This window comes from Rattus norvegicus, chromosome 2 (genome assembly GCF_036323735.1).
Source record: "Rattus norvegicus strain BN/NHsdMcwi chromosome 2, GRCr8, whole genome shotgun sequence".
Classification (NCBI taxonomy): Eukaryota; Metazoa; Chordata; class Mammalia; order Rodentia; family Muridae; genus Rattus; species Rattus norvegicus.
The window spans coordinates 41,226,981-41,248,126 of NC_086020.1; the positions used below are offsets into that span (position 1 = coordinate 41,226,981).

Consider the following 21,146-nt stretch of genomic DNA (forward strand, 5'->3'; position numbering starts at 1 on the left):
TTTTTAAAATCATAGAAATATTAGATGTATGATTTGGTTTTGTAAAACTCCACTTCCCATTGAGAGGATCTGGAATTCGTTTTAACATTTGTCTGGGTGGGTATTGTTTCAGTGCAATCGTTAGAGCCCTCATTCATTCTACTGTTTGGAAGTTGAAAGAGACTGACTAGCAAAGGTTTCAGTACCATTTCTCAGGAATCCCTAGACTGTTTAATCATAAATGGGAGAAGCTATTTTTCTTTAACCAGTGGGTATCTATTCATTAACACTTAAGTATAAAGTCCCAAACTGAACTTGCTACAATACTAATGCGTTAGCATGAACCATGTGCATTTAGCATCATGATTTATAAAGATCTCAATCAGCTCTCTGACACACATATTTATGTGATCTAATTACCCGAAAAGCTTTGAGTAAGAGGCCGTAAAGACAATATACTTCACCCTGTGGTGCCATTTTTAATAGAGGCCCAAGAAAAAGACATGCAAATGTGAACTATCAGAAAAACAGGAAAAAACATTTGTTTCACTATCAGAAAAGTAAAATATGATCCTGTTAACACATACAGCTTTTCATTTCAATCAAAATATCAGGCAATTAATGCATGGAAAGATTTGGCCACTTTGCCTAAAATGACTACATGAGAATGACACAGTAGTACAGCAGTGCTGATCAAAAGCAAATTCCCTCCAGGAAGCAGAAAACAGAAGCCCAACCCTAGAGCCACTAATTGTATTTATGACCAAACGTGGTGATAGACTCTCCCGAAAACAAGTGGTGTGGGCAACCACCAGGGACATAGATGTGTCTGGTCTTGGTGCCTGTGAGTAGGGCAAGGCTGAGGGAAGCCATAGTCATCCCCCAGATAGGACAACAGGTGACAGATCTCAAAATTGTCCAGGGATATTCACTGTAAGCAAGTGTGATGAAACTGAAGCCCACAGGATTTTCTCTATAGCGATGATGGATGATGCCTGGTCTACGGGGTCAGCCAAGATTTAGAGTCTGAGACCAGACAAGCAAACATGGTCCACACAGGTCCCACTCGAAGACCATCACCTGACCCTGTAGCGAGATGGCCGAACACGAACGGAACACGAGAAAGATGCCGACAACAGAGAGCTGGAAAAGAGAGAGGGTCCAGATGAAATCAGAGAAGGAGGCAAAAGCAGGAGTCAAAACCGTATCGCATCACGTTATTAGCACGGTGAGGACAGAAGGCAACTCCCGGAAGTCGGAAGTCTACACTGATTGGGCCTTCTCAAAGAGAAGGAAGTGGATCTCACATCAAAGTAAGCAATGGGAAAAGCCTGATGTCAAACTCCGTGCTCTTGCAACAACTGGACAGGAACAGAGTAACATCCCCACAGTCAATGGCAGACTGTCCAGAAAGACGCCCAAGCCATAACTGACTACATCAGAAAGATCTAGAAGATACCAAAAAAAAGATTGCTTAAGAGAATATCGTAAGTACAAGTTCAATAATGAAACCCAGGAAAGAAAATGAAATAAAAGGAAAAGTCATTTTAGAAATGAAGGGCAAATGAGAAAGAGCCTAAGAATAAACTATCAGAAAGAGAAAGTGAGAAGTTAAGATAAAAGAAACCGGAAGTTGAGCACGGTGGCACAGTCTAGGAGCTTTGGAGGATAAGGCAGGAAGTTTACGAGTTCCAGTCAAACTTGCTCTATATGGTTCGAGACCAGTATGAGATTTATAATAAAACAAGCCAGCAAGCAAGCAAAATGGTTTTTTTTTTATGTTTTATTTTTCTTTTATGTGCATTGGCATTTTTCCTGCATGTATGTCTGTGTATGAGTGTCAGATCCCTTGGAACTGGAGTTACAGACAGTTGTGAGCCACCTTGTGAGTGCTGGGAATTGAACTTAGGTCACTAGAAGAGCAGCCAGTACTCTTGACCACTGAGCCATTTCTCCAGCCCAGCACTGGTTTCTTTAAAAAAAAAGAAAAGAAAGAAAGAAAAAAAAAAAGAAAAAAGGAAAAGAAAACACATAATATTTTTAAGCCTTAAAAAGGTTTTAAGTGATAAATACCAAAACCAAGTAGAGAAGCTGGACAACACACACAGTGAGCGACTTTGGAGTACGCAGTCCTTATGGGGTGTCTTCATCAAACCTCTTCCCCTGCTCAAGGTTCATGGAACCCTGTGGAAGAGGACACAGAAAGATTGTAAGAGCCCAAGGGAGGGATGTCTCCAACAGGACTGATGTGTATATGAGCTCACAGAGACTGATGGCACTCACTAGAGCTACACGGGTTCAAAATGGACAAAATCCAGCACAGAGAATGGGAGGTGGGCAGAGTCCCACCTGTAACTCAAAAGGTATTTATGCGATTGCTACCTGCTGGGGAGGGGAAAGCAGTCTTTTTCCAGGGAAGAATCAAACGGTCTATTAACCAGACTCTTGGCAGGCCCCTGGCCAACACACATGAACTTCATGGTTGGTTGTTTGGGGGCTTTTCCTTCTTTCTTTCTTTGTTTGAGACAGAGAGAGACAGAGAGAGAGACAGAGAGAGAGAGAGACAGAGACAGAGACAGAGAGAGAGAGACAGAGAGAGAGACAGAGAGAGAGACAGAGAGAGAGACAGAGAGAGAGACAGAGAGACAGAGAGAGAGACAGACAGAGAGAGACAGAGACAGAGACAGAGAGACAGAGACAGGTGAGGAGAATCTGGAAGGAGTTGGAGGAGGAGAAAAACATAAAATATGAACTACGAAAAACTAATGAACAAAACAATTAAAATGATCCCAAATCTGGACAACACAAGCCCTTGAAGAAAAACAAAGGGGGCAACAAAACAAACACTGAAAAAATGTAATTTAAAGAATTTCCTAAAGTAAAACGCTAGAAGTTTTATCTTGAACCTTACTTTTTTAAGTTTCACTTTTGAGACAGGGTCTCATAATGCAACCCAAGCTATAGTTCATAATCCTCCTGCCTCAGATTCCCCAGTACTGGGATTATGCATATGCACGACCACACCCAGCTTTTAACAGTCTAATTAGAAAAAGAAAAAAAATTCTCTGGGCATCTAGCCCAAAAGGGACAGAAAATTAGATCACAATCAGACATTTTGACAGCAATGTTTTATAGCAAAGGGAAACCGGATGGCATATTTAAGATTTACATAAGTAACACATATTTAAGATGTTACACAAGGAACATATTCAAGATTTGCATCTAGTAAAACATATCTTCAGTTACAAAAAGTGTGTGTAAACTATTAGCAATATGTGAGAACTCTGAGAATGTCATCCCTCTGAGTATTTCTTTAGGAATCTACTACAGAATAGGACAACAAAAATAACCCAGGGTCAATGAGATGGTTTGGCGAGTTCTTGTTGCCGAACCTGACAAGTTGAGTTCAATACCCAGGACCCACAAGGTGGAAGAAGGAAGATAACTCATAGAGATTGTCTCTTGACCTCCACATGTGCACTGCTGCACGCATGTGCCTGTATGCACAGAGACAAAGAAATGCAATTTTTTATATCATTAACCTAACAAACACTGAGCTACAGGAGGTTGTGCACACCAAACACAGAATTACATGTGGAACTAAGACTGACGATTAAGAAGTGATGACTATAGGCTATGCAGTATTATAGAATAAAAATGGAGGAGTAGGGGGCTAGAGAGATGGCTCTGTCATTAATAGCTCTGCTGCTCATGGGAGGGACTTGGGTTCCCAGCATCCATGTGGCAATCAGAACCATTCCTAACTTCAGTTCCAGGGAATCCAAAACCCTCTTCTGGCATCCTCAGGCACTGCACAAGCATGCACACACACACACACACACACACACACACACACACACACACACACACACAGTGTACTTACACACATGCAGACAAACACACACATAAAAATTAGTGAATCTTTTTGGCAGGCAAGTATAAATAGAAGATATGCAAAAATGCTTTCCACGGCTTGTAGTAGTAATTTTGGGTGGTAAATATTAGAATTTTTGCTTTGAGGCTATAACTTGCAGACCTGAGGTAAAATAAGTGAACTGCTGCAGAATATTCTCATTCACTCATCCCATGAGTCTTTGAGAACCAAGACTCAACAAGTACAAGAATATAAAGGGGGCTAAATAAAAGCCCTACAGCCAGGAGGTTGAATCAAACATGGGAGGGTAAACCCAAGAGTTATTTTACCTTTAAGCATATATTTTACTTTATTATATATTATACAATTTATTTTAATACTATTATATTTCATGCTTTTCTATAAAGCCCAGAAGCAAAGGCCAGTTTCGCAAAGCATAGTCTTCAAACATCATTTACTGCAGAAATAAGCCAGAGTTTCTAGGAAGAAGGGATGTTTGAGTCTAGGTCTGGGACAAGAGCTATTTAGAAAGGAGTGTGTTGTCATATTAGACAGGATGAACAAAGGTCCCCAACATTGTGTCTAGAAGGACCCAGGGAGCAACCCCACAAGGCTCTGCAGAACAGTTTGAATTTCAGTGAGGATAAGGATTTCAGCGGGCTGAGTCCTATCACATGTTTACACAATTGTCTATAATATATTTTTTAAAAACTGTCTACTTTAGGAGTAATTCATTGGAAAAACTTTTAAGTTGAGGAAAAGCCAAGCATTTATCTTACCCTTCTTGCATATTATTGACTCACCAACAATGGATGAAAAGAAGCATCTGTTGAAAATTGTCCCAACTAATAAATGAAATGGCAGAAGCATTTCTTCATTTCACTATTCTTTTCAGCCCTACAAATTAAAGCAGCTAGACCAGTGGTTCTCAACCTGGGGGTCGTGACCCCTCCACTGGCGTTGCCTATTTACATTTTGATTCATAATAGTAGCAAAATATAGTTGTGAAACAGCAACAAAAATAATTTGATGGTTGGGGGGGGGGGGACAGGGTTAGTAAGGTTGAGAACCACTGAGCTAGACAATGGTGACATTTCAAAAGAGAGGCAACACACCCATCTGAACTCTTACAGAAAATTTCTAACCTGAGTTTGGTCAAATGTCTGGATCCAGTGTTCAAAGAATGCAGAAGACAGAGGACCATGATGGACTGGCTTACAAACAAAGCTACATGAGAGACACTCAAAGTGATGACCCAGGTTCTTCAGCTGATTCATTGTGGAGACAATAAACATTTGGTCCAGACTAAACTATAGAGTGTAAAGATTGAAATATAAAGTATAAGGCAGAAATATGGATGATGAGGTGATACAAAACCATAAAGAGAACGTGACTGTAAGCCAACGAGTGGTCAAGTCTAGGCTTATGGTAAGATCGGCAGTGGGCGGTAGGGTCCATTTCATGAACTTGGTGGTGGTTTGAATGGGAATGTGGGGTCTGATATTTAAGCATTGGTTCCTAGTTGGTGTCACTGTTTGGGAAGACGTAGGAGTGTAGCCTGGTTGAAGGAATTATGTTATAGGAGACAGGCTTGAGAGTTCAAAGACTCAGGCCATTCTGAGTCCACTCTTTCTCTGTTTCATGCCTGCAGTTGAACATCTGACCCCTGGCTTCGGATCTTGCCACCATGCCTTACTCTACCATCATGGACTCCAAACCTCTGTAGCCATAAGCCCAAGTAAACTCTTCCCCAACTAGCCTTGATATGGTGTTTTATCACACCAATAGAAAAGTAACAGATAAAATGGGCAATGACCATGATGTGTTCCTAACCGGTATGGTGAAAGACGGTGAAGAAATGAAATCAGATGGAGGTTTAAGGCTGAGGTAGAGATGAGGAAGACACGCTATGAAACAAAACCAGCATCTTCTTGACAGTTCTGGTGTGCTATTTCAGTAAATGGAGAAGTAAGACTGAGCGCGGCGATGGTGACAACGATGATGAAGGAGATGATGCTGATGCAGAAGATGATGCTGATGCTGGTGATGACAGTCATTGGGATGTACCTAGCATTGACCATGGGGCAGACGCCATGCTCAGCGTTTCCTCTGCATCATTACATAATGTAATATATCTCCTCACAGCGGCTCAGGGAGATAAGCATTATATTCATCTGAAAGTTTAAAATGCTAGGACAGGGGATGTAGGGTGCCCTGTGGCACAGCACCCGCCTAGCATGTGCAGATGTGTGAGGTCCTTGGGTTTGATCCCCAGCATCACAAGGACCAACCAATCAACCCAACAAGTGAACGGCAGCTCAGCGATTTGTCTAAAACTGCACAGATAGTAAATGATGAAGTCCAGACCTGGTCCTTGCCTGTTTTAAAAGTGAATCGTTAGACACGAATCAAAACTTCTCTTCCTTCTTGTATCTCTCCTCAATAAGAATTCTCTTTAAACTCCTGTTTATTTTATATGTTTTTTTTTTAATTCTCACTTTCTACTCACTCAGTGGGTAATTGGCCCAGTAGGACCCACTAGGAACTAACACTGCACCCACTCAGATAGGGTCTTTGTCCTCATGGAGTTTCACTGAAGTTCAATAGTCAGTAGGCCAGGAAAAATACCTGAGAAGAGCGAGTGCCGCGCAGACACGTAATATAACGCAAAATGAAAAGAGACTGTGTAACTAATAAAGTTTTTTTTTTTTTGCATGTTCCAAGAAGGCATCTTTGGGTGGATAATATTTGAGTGAAAATTTTAGAACCCACCACGTAAAACTGCCAGGACAGAGACTTCCAGGTAGCAATACCCAGCAATTTGGCAGATATAGAAAGAGAACGACAATCGATGGACAGAGAAGGTGCTTAGTCCTGTGAGAGAAAAAGTTTGACAATCACAGTGAGGGAGACTTGTAGTAGGTGAGCACCAATCCCCCATCCAGTTACTCCAGAGCTTTGTGAGGGAAGTGGAGTGGTTTTTCTTCTATTGTTGGCTCAGTGTAAGCTCCATTCACTGCTGCAAGGAGACTGAGGAGGCTGCGTACCTGCTCACTCAGGTACTTCTGCCCTTAGTCTCTGTACCCTTGGAGTAGGAGTCTTCAGGAATCCACCAGCCGTCATGCGGAAGCTGGAACTGAGCAGGTGATGCTTGTAAATCTGTCCCAGAGATGTGAGGGGTAAGACCCATGAGATGCTCGCTCCCCTTTGACCCCCTCACAGACAGTTCTAAGGCACGCAACTCTCTTCAGGAATCACCTGTAATTGTGGACGCCTCCAAAACATAACTTTGAACTCACCTTTGGCACTCTAAATGCTAAGTGAAGCTCCTTGGAATCTTTGCCCAAATTACCCCTCACCCCCACCCCCGCCAACACACACACACACACACACACACACACACACACACACACACACACACACACTCACACGTTTTATCATGGGCTCTACTTTTGGGGAAAATGCACAAGTGATTTTTCTCACCACTGTGACCAAATACCTCACAGGAGCAATTTACTGGAGGAATGGTTTATTTTTGCTCATAGAGTCAGAGGATTTCAGTCCACCACGGTGGGGAGAATGTAGTGGCCATAGACGTTTAGGCTGTTGTGCTAGAGCGCAAGCATGAGGTCATATCACAACAGGAAGCAGAGTTCTAGGGCCATCTAGATGGGACCAGGGATGGGATTACCTTCAAAGGCCCACCCCTAGTCCCCTAATCCCAATCCTCAAGGCTCCACCCCCCTGAAAACTTCACAGCCATCAAAGTAACGCACAAGCTGAGGACCAAGTCTTTCAAACATGAACCTTTGAGGGACAATTCAAAGCACAAAGAGGGCCAGCACTTAAAGAAAACAAAACAAAACAGAGTAAAGTACTCTATTGTTGAATGCTGTCAAGAGGCCAAGGGTCCACAAGCCATAGCTCGGTGGGATTATTATTGGGGACCTGGACTCACACAGTTGGTTTCGTCACTGTACCTCAAAAAACTCTCCCACTGCAAATGCCCAGGACTTCTCAGAAATAGTACACCTTAGAACATGTTTTTCTGAAACAGTACAGTATATTATTTAAGTTATTATAAATATGATTTTGTATTTATGATAGAATATAATTTTCCTAACCAGTATCTCAGAAATAAGAAAAGTTGTATGGGTTTCTTCCAGTGGCAGAGGTGGGAGCTAGCAAAAATTGTAGGCTTCCCAAACCAGAGGCCTAAGCGGAGAAGTTACTGAACCCCGCTGGGCAATGATGTCATTGTTTCCTTAGTTACCCATTGTGGAGGCAGAAATGAACACGCTAGATATGACTGCAATATCTAATGGGGTGGGGGTGTTGTAACTTTTAATGGCCATGGGGTCTGTCATCCTTGTAATTCAAAATGTAGTTACTCAATATGTGTAACCAAAAACTTTATGGGGCCTGTCAAGTTGTTGCTTATGGCACGGGCAAAAAATGTCCTGTATCCATTTACTTTGGTACGAGCTGAATGTAGACAGTTCAGTGACCGTAAGTAAACTCTTGAATTAGCATAATACCAAAAAAATTACATATTTTGTCCTTGACAAGGAGTTAGGAGGTAGACTTTAGTAAATAAAATTTGGATATGTATGTACTTATTATATAATGTATGAATTAGATGGTTCATTCTCCTTTGCTATATTATATCTGCTCATGCAGTCACTCTGAAAAGTTGAAACAGCTCAGTCCACACCTTGATATAAAACTCAAATTCACATTTTCTTTGTTTATTGTGATAAGTAGCCACCAAATATTTCACTTATTTATTGGCAGTTGTAGATGGGCATTGTAACTACTGTTTTGGAAAATCCATAAAAGGTGAACCAGAATGGTTATTCTCATTTCAGAGCTAGCAAAACTAAGGGACATACTTTAAAGGCTGTGTGTAAACTCAGGATTCGCTGTGGTAAAGATGCCTGTTTCAGATTAGTTGTAAGGTCAATGGGCAAAGAGGGCAGCTTTGACTGGTGCCTCGTGCCCATATCTAGGATCTGGGAAATTGTATTTGAGTGAGCGCCAAGCTTGCTATACATTAACTAGAAGGTAAGGCATACTGTTTATGGCTAACAGAAACTGTGTGAAAAGTTCAGCCTCAGTAGCCTTTCATCACGCACGCCTGAACAAAAGGATATTCTCTACCAGAAGTGGTGTGTGTGTGTGTGTGTGTGTGTGTGTGTGTGTGCGCGCGCGTGCGCGCGTATGTGTGTGATCATTGCCTTTATCATGGTATTCAACAATGCTACATCATTCAATCTACACTTTTTCTAGTCTGAAGTTTACCTAATAACAAGTTTGCAATTGTTTTTATTGAATCTTTCTTTGGAATCAAAACAGGAGCACAGCTGTGTTTTTAGTTCATAATTTCCCTATGAAAGCTTAACCTCTTTTCAGAATTTGAGGTCTATGGACTAAAAACTTCGATCTAACAAAGCCTATGCAAGTGCTCCTTACACACCTGTTTCCTCTTTTTTTAACTGGAAAAGGGGGAGGAGGGTAAAGAAGTGCCACACACCTTTAATCCTTTGGGAAGCCAAGCAGGCAAACCTCTGTGAGTTCCGGAGCAGCAAGGGAGGGCTGCATAGTGGACAACAGCAACAACACTAACAACAACAGTCATAATTAGTGGTGGAAAAATTTGCTAAAAATTAAATTGTTGAGTCAATAGATAAACCATAGAATAAATTTTAGGCAGAATATCTTGAGTCATGAGTTTCCTCTGTGCTCTGCTCTGTGATTATTTTTAGTTGTTTCTGATAACGCCTTCTAACTAACATGTAGCTTATTTTTCCTAAATTTATAGAGTTTACAAATAGTCAAATGGGTCTGGTGAGACAGTTCTGCATGTGAAGAAAGGCATTGGCTATGAAAGCCAAAATCCCTGAGCCCAATCTCTGGAGCCCAGGGTGGAAGGAGAGAACTAATTCCCCAAGAGAGGGAAAGTTCCCGTGACCTCCATACATGCGCCCACTCTCACATCCCACACGTAATAACAAATTAAAAGTTTATATATAAATATAGAGAGTCAAACAGCTTTCACAACCTTGTTCCAAATATCAATTTCCTCTCTCCCTCCGGGCTCCACCAAAGCACACCTGCAGGCAACCATCTTTAACTCTGTCTGGCTGCAGACTCTGTATTTCTTCTTAGTTCTAATTCATATTGTAAATTCTCAACTTTTCCACTTCAGACATTATCTGTTGATTTCCCAATAAAGAAAATCAGGATCTGGTTGTTATGTACTTCCTGCTCTGCCTCAGATTCATACGCTGCATCTCCCCGCTTGGCTCTGTGACAATGGCTTAGGTCATTATTCCACCCGTACATTACTTAAGTGCTCTCGTCCTGTGCTGAGTAACACGCTATGACTTTATTTCCTTCCTACATAATTTTTTTATTGAAACTGAGGTTCATGGGTTTATATTAAACAGGATCTGTGACACACACTTGTCCTTGGTCTGTACTTGGCTTCCCTTGGTTTCTTTACTTAATTAGCTGTTCCTTTGGTGTGTGCACATCCGCCTGTGAGTGTTGCTGTGTGTATAGGTGCACATGTGTGTGTGTGGAGGTACATATGTGTACATGCATGTGGAGGTCAGAAGACAACCTCATACTCCCACTATATTCACTTTTCTTTTTTTTTGGAGACAGAGGATTTCACTCAGTGCCTTGGGACTCTGGATCGGCTAGGCTGGCTGGCCAGCAAGCTCCAATGAATCCGGTGGTCTCTGCCTCCCCAGCATTGGGATTACAAACAGCCATCATGGCAAGCTCTGTGTGTGTGTGTGTGTGTGTGTGTGTGTGTGTGTGTGTGTGAGAGAGAGAGAGAGAGAGAGACTGTGTGTGACTGTGCGTGTGAATGTGTGCGTGTGTGTGAATATGTGTGTGAGTGTGTGTGAATGTGTGTGTGTGAGAGTGTGTGTGTGACTGTGTGTATGTGAGTGTGTGTGAGAGAGTGTGTGTGACTGTGTGTGAGAGAGAGAGACTGTGTGTGTGTGTGAGAGAGAGAAAGAGACTGTGTGTGACTGTGTGTGTGTGAATGTGTGTGAGTGTGTGAATGTGTGTGAGTGTGTGTGTGTGAGAGAGAGAGTGTGTGTGACTGTGTGTATGTGAGTGTGTGTGTGAGAGAGAGTGTGTGTGACTGTGTGTATGTGACTGTGTGTGTGAGAGTGTGTGTGACTGTGTGTATGTGAGTGTGTGTGTGAGAGAGAGTGTGTGTGACTGTGTGTGTGAGAGAGAGACTGTGTGTGTGTGAGTGTGTGACTGTGTGTGTGAGAGAGAGAGTGTGTGTGACTGTGTGTATGTGACTATGTGTGTGAGAGTGTGTGTGACTGTGTGTGTGAGAGAGACTGTGTGTGTGTGTGTGTGTGAATGTGTGAGTATGTGTGTGTGTCCTCACATGAGTCTTGAACTCATGTCTTTGTGCTGGCATCCAAGCATCTCACCAGCCCTAATTAGCTGTTCGAACTAATGAGCCTTCATCTAATAATTTCTCAAATTACATTTTCCAGTTCTCTCTCCCCCCTAGCCCTTTTCTTTTTCCCTTTTAGGGAACTCCCATTACTCGGGTATCAAATCTTTTGCATTGGTCTTCAAATTTTCTTATCTTTTCTTTCCTCCTTTCCACATCTTTAAAAACAAAAACAAACAAACCAAAAAAAAATCTACTTTTTTTATGTCTATCTCCTATTTTATCTAAATAAGTTTTGTATTTGCTGGCAGGCATAATTTTAGTTTCTAAAAAGCTAATTAATTTTTTCCTTGTTCTCTAAGTGACTATTTGTTTTTAGGATAGCATCATTTAAAAAAAGCACACACACATACACAACACACACACAATACACACGCACATCACACCACACCACACAAAAACGTAAGAAGTTGTCTAATCTTTGGATGCTCTTTGAATGTGTTAATAGTGGTTGCCATCTTCCTTAAGAGACTGTTTCCTCCGAGACTTTTGGGAATCTGTCATATCAGAGAGTTTCCTTGCTTCCCCCCTCGCTCCCATTGCCTGGTTGTATAGTCACGACTATGCTGATTTGAAACCCCCAAGGTTGTATTTCACTGACTAAAGCCACCCCTGGCCCCCATGTCCCAAAATCTAGCTGGGTCCATCACTTGGGGACTCCCAAAGTCAAACTCATAGCTATCCCCTGAGGGAGTTCTTGATGTTGGGGTACTCCTAAGGACTCTCTTGATGTTGGGGTGCTCCTTTCCTTCCCTAGAGCAGATTTCTATTTTCTGCCAGGAGTGTGCTGGTTTGACAGGCAACAGTCGGCATGCAGAGAGGGTCAGAGCTGTTGCTGCACGCAAAGCAGGAAAAGGGCTAAAAGAATAATTGCTTCATTAACACACTGTCAGAGAAACCTTAACCTCATCTTCACCCTCACTTGCCAGAGTCTTAGGGGACTTTGAAATGTAAATTGAGTTTCCCTTCATCTTTGCATACCGCCCATTTGGGCTTCTGCTCTCTCCAGCCCTGCATCAGTACCTCTGTTCTTCCCAGCCTCTATAATTTTCAGACATTAGCTTCCTTTTTCCGTTGTGCTTGCACTTCTGACTGGAAACGCAAATTACATTTTTTAAAGGATTGTCAGAGAGTCACCGAGGATATGTTGAGCACCTATCATGTGCCAGCTGTATACACTCCTCACATTAATGGGTCTGTGGACTTTTTTTTTAAGCTGCTTTTAAATCCGAGGCTGGAACTATGTCTCTCAAGCTTTTGCTTTTTTCCCTCACAAGCACTGGGCTACTTCCCCAGCTCCTTCTGAGACGCATTATTTATTCTGCTATCTCCTGTGTATCATGGGTCACTCCCTCGATCTCTATCGACTGGAAGTATGTTTTGCTAGCTTTCCACTTTAGTTTGAAATGTGGACTCTATTTCTAACTCTGTCTTCTACATAAAGCGCTCAGCTCACTTCACCTATTACAACACAGAGACTTTAAACTCCAGGTAGTAAGAAATATTGTTACCTGTTTCTCATCAGGCTAAGAGTGGATAGCCCTCTTGGTCTGACTGTGCGGTTGTCATGACCGTGAGCCATCATTGCTTTTCATGTTATATGCTATTTCTTGCCAGGGCGCACTGTGAAACAATTACTGTACAAAGACATTGCGTAAGTGTCAGGCAGCAGGCTGTCCTGGACAACAGTGCTTGAATTCCAGCTATATGACCTTGGAGTCTTCGTGTCTCCATCTATGAAACAAGATATACAAAAGCACCTACCTCTCCTGTAAGTTAAAGACAGTCATAGCATGAAGTTGGCAAGACCATTTTCCAGATCACATCACTTAATAGACGTCAAGTCTTTAGAGTGACTTGGGGTACACAGTCATAAGCATGTGCCATCATTTGGGTACTATAACTTTTTAACATCATCCCACTTAACATGAAAGTTAAAAAAGTTAATCTGCCTGTGGCTGGTCATCAAGTTAACAGCAATGCAAACTCAAAACGATTTTGATGGCATCTTTGTCCGAGTGTCAACATAACGCATATCTACTTAAAAATGTAGGTTTAAAAAATACTTATAGATTAGGTGTTTATTATTTGCCAATTATATGTAGATAACATGGAGCTTAAATTGAACAAAACAGGCGTGGCTGGCAGAAAGAGTTTCATAAATGGTTGGAAAAGGAAGGCGAAGAGGGTGTCCAATCCATGGGACACTCTGGCCCTGGGTGTCTGCCAGCCGGGGCGGGGAGAGGAAGGTATGGAAGTGGGTGTGGTCATTTGCTGCAGCACAGCTCAGGGAGGGAGGGGCAGTGGCATGAGGCAGAAATGACAGTGGGAATGCTGGTTACAAACAGGGACATTCACACTCACAGGCAGTGGGAGGTGGGGTATTCAGGGGGCTATTGTACTGGCTGGTTCTGTGTGTTAACTTGACACAAGCTGGAGTTATGACAGAAAAGGAGCCTCAGTTGTGGAAATGCCTTCCTGAGATCCAGCTGAAAGGCATTTTCTCAACTAGTGATCAAGGCGGGGAGGGCCCAGCTCATTGTGGATGGTGCCATCCCTGAGCTGGTAGTCTTGGGTTCTACAAGAAAGCAAGCTGAGCAAGTCAAGTGAAGCAAGCCAGTAAGCAGCATCCCTCCATGGCCTCTGCATCAGCTCCTGCCTCCAGGTTCCTGCCCTGTGTGAGTTCCTGTCCTGACTTCCTTTGGTGATGAACAGTCATGTGGAAATGTACACAGAATAAACCCTTTCTTTCCCAGCTTGCTTCTTTGTCGTGATGGTTTGTGCAGGAATAGAAACCCTTACTAAGACAAAAAGCTGAATTTTGTGGTACTCCTTGGAATCCTGACACTCTTATGCCACGATGGCAGGCAGAAACAGCAGGACAGGACTGGCTAGAAGCTTGCGGGCATGTACACAGAGTAGTGGCAGAAACAAGAGATGCCCTGACTAAAAGCAAGGTAAGAGCAGACTCGTAAGTTGTCCTCTGAGCTCCATACATGTGCTATAGTAATCGTGCATGTGTTTTCGCATATTTACCTATACACGAAATAAATATGCATATACACACATGTATATAAAAGTCCTATGGTAAAAACACAAATTCTGGCTTTTTTTTTCTATAAGCATAGAAATCATGTTGAAGAGTATGAAGCCCTGTGAGAGGTCAGTCTTTAATGACCCTGGACCTGGACTGCAGGGAAACCGAAACAAAAAGGAACTCTGCAGAGCATTGTCTTTTCATGTTGCCTGGGGTGCCATGCTGTGTGCTCTGATTTGCCGTGGAGGGTAGAGGTCCATGTTAGATGTCGTTATTGTTCTTCACTCGTTTCTTTTTCTAAAAGGGTCTTCCACTGAGGCAGGAGCTGACTCACTGATTTGGCTTAAGTCCCTCTTCCTCCAGTACTGGGATTACTGACACATCCCACCATACCTCCCCTTTTAGGTTCCTGCTGGGGATCTGAACTCAGGTCCTCATGCTCTCGTAGTGAGCTCTTTATCAAGTGAGCCCTCTCCTCAGCTCCCAGATTCTCTGGATGGAAATTTCTATCAGTGTGTCCAGAAGGCATCCACCATCTTAGAATGACCAAAAGAATAGTTGTACATTTATCATCGATACAAAGAATTATTTTTAACAGAGATGTGAGCCCACTAGTGCCCAGAGCTGGTGGAAGGGAAAGGTGGAAGGTAGCCAGGCACTGTGGTTTGAGAATGTAATCCCAGCACTCGAGTGGCTGATCAGGAAGTTCAAGGTCAGAATGGACCACATAGCAAGACCTTATCTCAAAACACTGGGAAGGGGGGGGTGGGAGGTGCATTCAGAATATCCACAGCGACATTATATGGAATAGGGACTCATGACTAACCTAAATGTTGCACCCAACGGGATGGCTAAAGCAGGTGGCCATGTGTTTACATAACAGAATACTACATAGTAAAGAAAATGAATAACTCGGTCACACACACAAGGAAGGGAAGAAACCAGACAAAGGACTCCACTTGTTTTCACGATGACTCAGAGGCAGAACTGTAAAGAAAAGCAGACAGGGAATACTTAAGTGGCGAGTTGGGGTTCATTCAGGGAATGGGTACATACATAGGGAGGGCTGTGGCTTAGAAGAGACTGCAGGTCCTGATGTTCTGGTCGCACTCTTCTTCGGCCCCTTTCCTTTCTTCCCCTTAACCACAGTTGCAGTTACAAGCAGAAATTATTTGAACGTTTGCAAGACGCGTCACTTTGGCTTGCAAGCAAATATTTTTCATCTCTTTTTTTCTGATTACTGATATAACTTAAGACCCAACTATACAGAGCAGTGCTCAAGACAAACAGTTGTCTTTAGGTCATTACTTGGTGACACAGAAGCATCAATGCTTTGCAGCTTGAGGGTGTTGCCTGAGTTTCCTGCTTCTGCCTGTGTCATCTTCCGACCTTAGGGAACTTCCCTTCTTTGAAAAAAACAAAACAAAACAAAACAAAACAGGGGTTGGGGATTTAGCTTAGTGGTAGAGCGCTTGCCTAGCAAGCACAAGGCCCTGGGTTCGGTCCCCAGCTCCAAAAAAAAAAAAAAAAAAAAAAAAGGGAAAACAAAAATAAAAACAAAAAAACCAAACTAACAGGAGCTGACCCAGGCACAGACGACGGTAAATCGGACTCAAACCGTAACCAACTGATCTTTCTGTACGTTGTATGAAGTTGACAATACAAAGTTAACCAGGACAATTGTCTCCTGTTATTGTGTTTCAATAAGCCAGCATTCTGCAAAAGGGGCAGGAGGCAGGAAACAGATATATAACCTTACTTAAAGGTTAGGTCGTTTAACTTAGATGATAGTCCACTGTTGGACAAAACAAAACAAAAGACAAACGGCAGCAGGCAGAACTCGGCTTCCCCTGACATAACTGCTTCTGGGACGAGATGGGAAATGCCATCTCTAACTCGCAACCTTGTCACTGGGTTAATTTCTGGGAAGATTCACGCTTGCACACAAATTCCCAGGCTCAATTCAAAGTCCTGGTGTATGGCGATTAGTGGCTATTGGCTTACCTCTATAATGGCAGCCCTTCCTTGGAATGAAATTTAAAACTGGCAGACAGGAGATGACATTTCCTGTGGATTGGCCCAAGTGCCCTCTGGGACAAAATGCAAATGTGTACATTAAAAAGGCATTTTAGCAAAAGACAAATAAAATGCCACTGGATATTAGAGTAACTGCAATGTGGACACAGGCCCCTGGACTCTATGTCCTACACACGCTAGTAGCACACTCCAGCTGTTCATAATTTCCTCAGTAATGATAGAGCTAAAATTCTTATACGAAAAATGGTGACCATTGTAATTTCCACATCTTGGATAAAAGTTTATTTCTAATAATAGAAACTCTTAATAGAGTTTGTGTCTCTGTGAGTGTTCATATAGTGTACCCTGGGTCTTCACAGTGGTGATATTTAGAGGTAGCCATCCCTTTCAAAGGTGAGGCCTTGGACTATCTCCAAGAAAGAAGTCCGCAGAGCATGCCTTGGGAAGGAAGTGCTCTAGAGCCCCTGAAGGTTTATTATTTTATTTTATGTGTTTGGCCTTCGTGTATGTCCATGCAAAGGGGGTGTTCACTGCTTGCAGAGGCCAGAAGAAGGCTTCAGGTCCCCTGGAACTAGAGCTATAAATGGTTGTTAGCTGTCATGTGGGTGCTCTGGAAAAGCAGCCAATGCTTCTAACCATCAAGTCATCTTCCCGGGCCCCCTCCACTGAGGGCCTACGAGGTGGTTTTAAGGTGGTAAGCCTGGCCTTTTTGTTCTGGCTCGTGTGTAACAGCTAATGTGGTCCAGCTGTTGGTGCCTGCCAATCAACATGAGATGAACTAGTCACGGAGTCAGGACTCTCCGGCCTTCCAACACTGTAAGCTAAATTCTAGTATCCTGTGGGACTCATTCCATTGTAGTAATACACCTCAAACAGTTATATACAGAACAATTATGTACAGTATACATATATATATACATATTAAAAATGCATTTCCCAACCAGAATTGTTTCTGGAATTTTTTTTCCTAAGAGATATTATGAATGATTAGATTATAGCTATGAGTCTTTGGTTTCTACTGCTCGGTCGGTGCTAGCAGTCAGAGACGAATGAAGCACAAGGTCTTTTACATATTAGCATGGAAAGTTTTTAAGTAAGCAATAGATCAGGAACGAAGTATCCATTGCTTCTAAGTTGACTAAAGCTTAAAAATAGTGAAATATATATAGTGAACTTGTTCATAAACTTCTTTAAATTAAGGCCACATCTATTTAGATAATTGGAGTCATCCAAAAACTCGAGTTGCAATTTTATTTCAATCTGTCTCTCCCAAGGTAGAGCTGGCAAAATAACTGAGTTCCTCTGCTAGTCCTAAAATTTTACAAGCCAGCAAGCAATTATTTGTGCAGTGTTAGAGCTCTGAGCTCCAACATGTAAATTCACCTACGAGTAAACATTGTTGCTATAATTAAACCCCCTTCCCCTCAGTTTCTGGACAGCTAAGTAGTTATTTCTATAAATAAGTAATGTATTGTCTATACACAGAAATGTAAGGCTTTCAATACCTACTCTTTTGTTTGCATCAGATTGTGATTCTTTAAACATGACAAGTGGACAGTCCTCACTCCGTGCTCATAGAACTTCCTGTTTCACAGTCACTAACCCAACCAAGTCCCAAAGCAAGGGAAGTCTAAAGCTTACAGCATAAAAGAGACTTGTATCTCATTAAACAGAGTTCACAAACTGTTTGAAAAGTCTTTGGTGTCTGAAATTGCAAGAGGAAAAAAAAAAAACTTTGTCATTAGTAACATGCTTAAAAATTAGCATCGACCCAGCGGGAAGTGCAGCCATCTGCTTCAGACACACTTTTTGGTCTTTGCTCCTTTAATGGTTGTTACCTTTCAGTCATGTCTGGTCCAGTGTTCCTGCTTAGGCTTCCAACTTCGGAGTTCTCTGTGGATGGAGATAAGGAAGATGCTAAAAAGCCAAAAACATGCCACCAACCGCAGGGCAGGGCAGGGGAGAACGAGCCACAGACGTGTTGCCAACGGCCTTGTCCAGATCTGTGGTTTCCAAACATGTCTCCACATGGGGATGACCTGTGGAGTGAACATACTACTGTTGCCTGAAGCCCATCCTCAGAAGTGTGGTTTTATTGGTCTGGCACGCAGCCTGGGACTTAGAACTTTATAGACCTCCCTTCGTTAGACTCCACCTGCAGAAAGGTTTGGGAGTGACTGATCTCTCTATAATTCTGTTACATTTTTGACAAATTAGGTTCATATCAACTTCAGCATTTCTCTTAATCGTCTCGTATCATCTGGAGAAATCTAAGGAGTAACAATGTGTTCTGGAATAATCCCATTAATTATAAATCCATGGAGGTAAACTGAGACCCCAGAGAGCAAGAGTACAACATAGTCAGTTATGTAGCATGTGACAGGCACTTACGTCAAAGGCAGAACGCAGCAAAGCTTCATGAAGTTTTTCAGGACAAGAACTACTACTTTTCAAAGCCATGCCATCCTAAAACCAGACAGAGGACTTGAAGACCAGGACATACCACATCCTGGGGTTAAGTGATGACCTGGTCCAGCTGTCCACCTCCTTCAGATGGAGCCCAGGCAGCAGCTGGAAGGGAGGCTAAGCAATTGTGGGCTCTACATGAACAAACCTGCGTGAGATACTGAGTTCATTAATGTTCTTGTTGGCAGACATCTAAGTGACTTGGATGCAGTCAAGTGGAATAGCAGGTTTGATTTACTGAAGAGATACAAGTTAAGTTATGCAGACATAAGCATTCTTTTTTTTTTAACACCAGCCTCAGGCTCGATGTCCAGACCTCATAATTGTTATTTTCCCTTTCTTTTTGCCACAGTAAAGTTCAGTTGTGTTTCTCCATGACTGTTCCTCCTCTTGTGGGGACACAGCGGCTATCCAGACTAAAGGGGAAGGAAAAACAGCTTGAAAAGTTCAAAGCGTCAAGATTAAGTAGTGGGAATGCTATGTGTCTTCACCACTCAATAAAAAAAAAAACGGAGAGCCCTGCCCAGCAGGTGAGCAGACTTTTGCTGGAAAGCGGGCATGCATCTGTGTCATAGATCCACAGTAAAGCATGTACGCTTGCCCTGACACTCTGGGCAGAAACATCTTGGGCAGTATCGCTCTTTGAAAAGAAAACAGTGACCAAATCGTTAGCAAGGATCATGAAATGCTATCACTCACAGGACCCCACCATGCAATGAAGAGCTACAGGTAACCAATGGCTATTAAGAGAGGGAGAAGCAGTCTTTTCCAGGGACCAGCCACCAATTGGGTTATCTAACCCTAAGTGGCTAGCCCTGGGCTGGAGAGATGTCTCAGCCATTAAAGTCTAGGCTCAAAATTAGAATGCCAAGTAGTCAGCCCTAAACTCACATACATATGAGAACACTAAAGGAACTCAACAGGTTGTGGGTGTGTATAATATTATTGCTATATTTGTGTAGCATGTATAGATATATACATATGCATTCATATATAATGATAATAATTAAGAGATTGTGAATTTTAAAAGGAGTTAGGGAAACAGGAAAAATTGAGGGGGGAAGAATGGAAGGATGTAAATACAGAATTCATCTATAAAAATGAAATAAAATACACGTAAATTTGATGTGCTGTCAGCTCCTATTCTATTGATGTCTAAATAAAAAACGCTTGAGCTTGGGGCAAAGGTACCTAAAATGGAAGAACTGAACAAACTACCACAACCAGTGGATGAGAATAGAGTCTGTGGGTCATCCTGAAGTAAAGTGTGCTCTCCAAGTCAACACAGCTAATTCTCAAGGTCTCCTAAGCAAAGCACGACGGTGCCCTTCTGTAACCCCCAACTCTCCAGAGGCAAAGCAAGAAGATCAGAAGTTCAGGGTCAGCCTGGGCCACCTAAGCTTTGTCTAAAAAAAACAAAACAAAACAAACAAACAAACAAAAAACAAAAAAAAAAAGGAAAAAAAGGAAATGGTCTTCCCAGTCTTATTAAAAAACTGACTACAAATCACTAAAACACAGCGATAAATAAAGTCACACTCAAAATTCCTCCCAGGTCAGTAAGGCATCCTCTCCCATGTGTTCTTCCACCAAATGGCACTGGCATATTGGTTTCCACCTCAAGTGCGACTCATCAGTTGCTGATGTGTATGCTCTAAAGTTAGGAAGTTTGGATCAGAACAGTTGTCTCCCCTCCCCCACCCCTCTGTCTCAGGCTTTACCCGAATCCTGTGAGCAGGCAGCCCTAACCTTTCTGCTATAGCATCGCCAGACCGGACTCCGAGACCAGCCCCTGATGCTTTTGCTGCCTATCCTTGCCCCACCCTGAGTAATAAGCCATCTCCCCTAGACCCCCTCCCTCTGCCACCACCAGAAGGTGTGTCCTCACCTCTCCTGTTCAGACCGCTCAACCCCTCAGTTTTGTCTTCTGTCAGCAGCCCCCTACTCCCTAGAGGGTCCTCCCTCTTCTTCAAGTAATCACATGCCATCTCCCTGCTCATTTGACAACTGGACCCCTTAGCTCTCCTTACTCCTTCGCTGTGTTCATTCTGCCATATTCACACTCATTAGTTTTATACTTACCTTAAGTCTGGGACCCACGTTTCCTCGAGGACACCTTTTCTGATTTTAACGAGCTGGCTTCAGGTACCCCATCTTCCTTCCATTATCTTGCAGCTCTATTGGACCATTCATCATTATTGTAATTAAAATTTGTTTTGCCTGGTGCTCTCTTTCCCTAGAAAGCAGGTGAGCATCACATTGTA

At 42.6% G+C, this 21,146-nt stretch overlaps 2 long non-coding RNA genes across 15 annotated transcripts in view; one reads left to right on the plus strand and one right to left on the minus strand.

Annotated features, from left to right (window-relative positions):
• Positions 1–435: 435 nt before the first annotated feature.
• The window catches only part of LOC102549347 (uncharacterized), a 34,209-nt gene continuing 13,498 nt past the window's right edge, over positions 436–21,146 (minus strand). For 3 of the 12 annotated variants that reach the window (XR_010064069.1, XR_010064073.1, XR_005500628.2), the window contains 2 exons: positions 2,053–21,118; positions 436–1,122 (listed from right to left, as the gene is read on the minus strand). This is a non-coding gene — a long non-coding RNA (uncharacterized LOC102549347). The remainder of the gene's footprint in view (positions 1,123–2,052; positions 21,119–21,146) is intronic. The other 9 variants (XR_010064070.1, XR_005500630.2, XR_005500622.2 and 6 more) reach the window with 9 other exon arrangements.
• LOC120100702 (uncharacterized) lies at positions 1,119–6,217 on the plus strand. 3 transcript variants are annotated; one of them, XR_005500634.2, is made up of 4 exons: positions 1,119–1,466; positions 2,152–2,342; positions 4,987–5,281; positions 5,505–6,217. It is a non-coding gene; the product is annotated as an uncharacterized LOC120100702 (long non-coding RNA). The 3 variants fall into 3 exon arrangements; XR_005500635.2 differs by lacking the exon at positions 4,987–5,281; XR_010064074.1 differs by lacking the exons at positions 2,152–2,342; positions 4,987–5,281.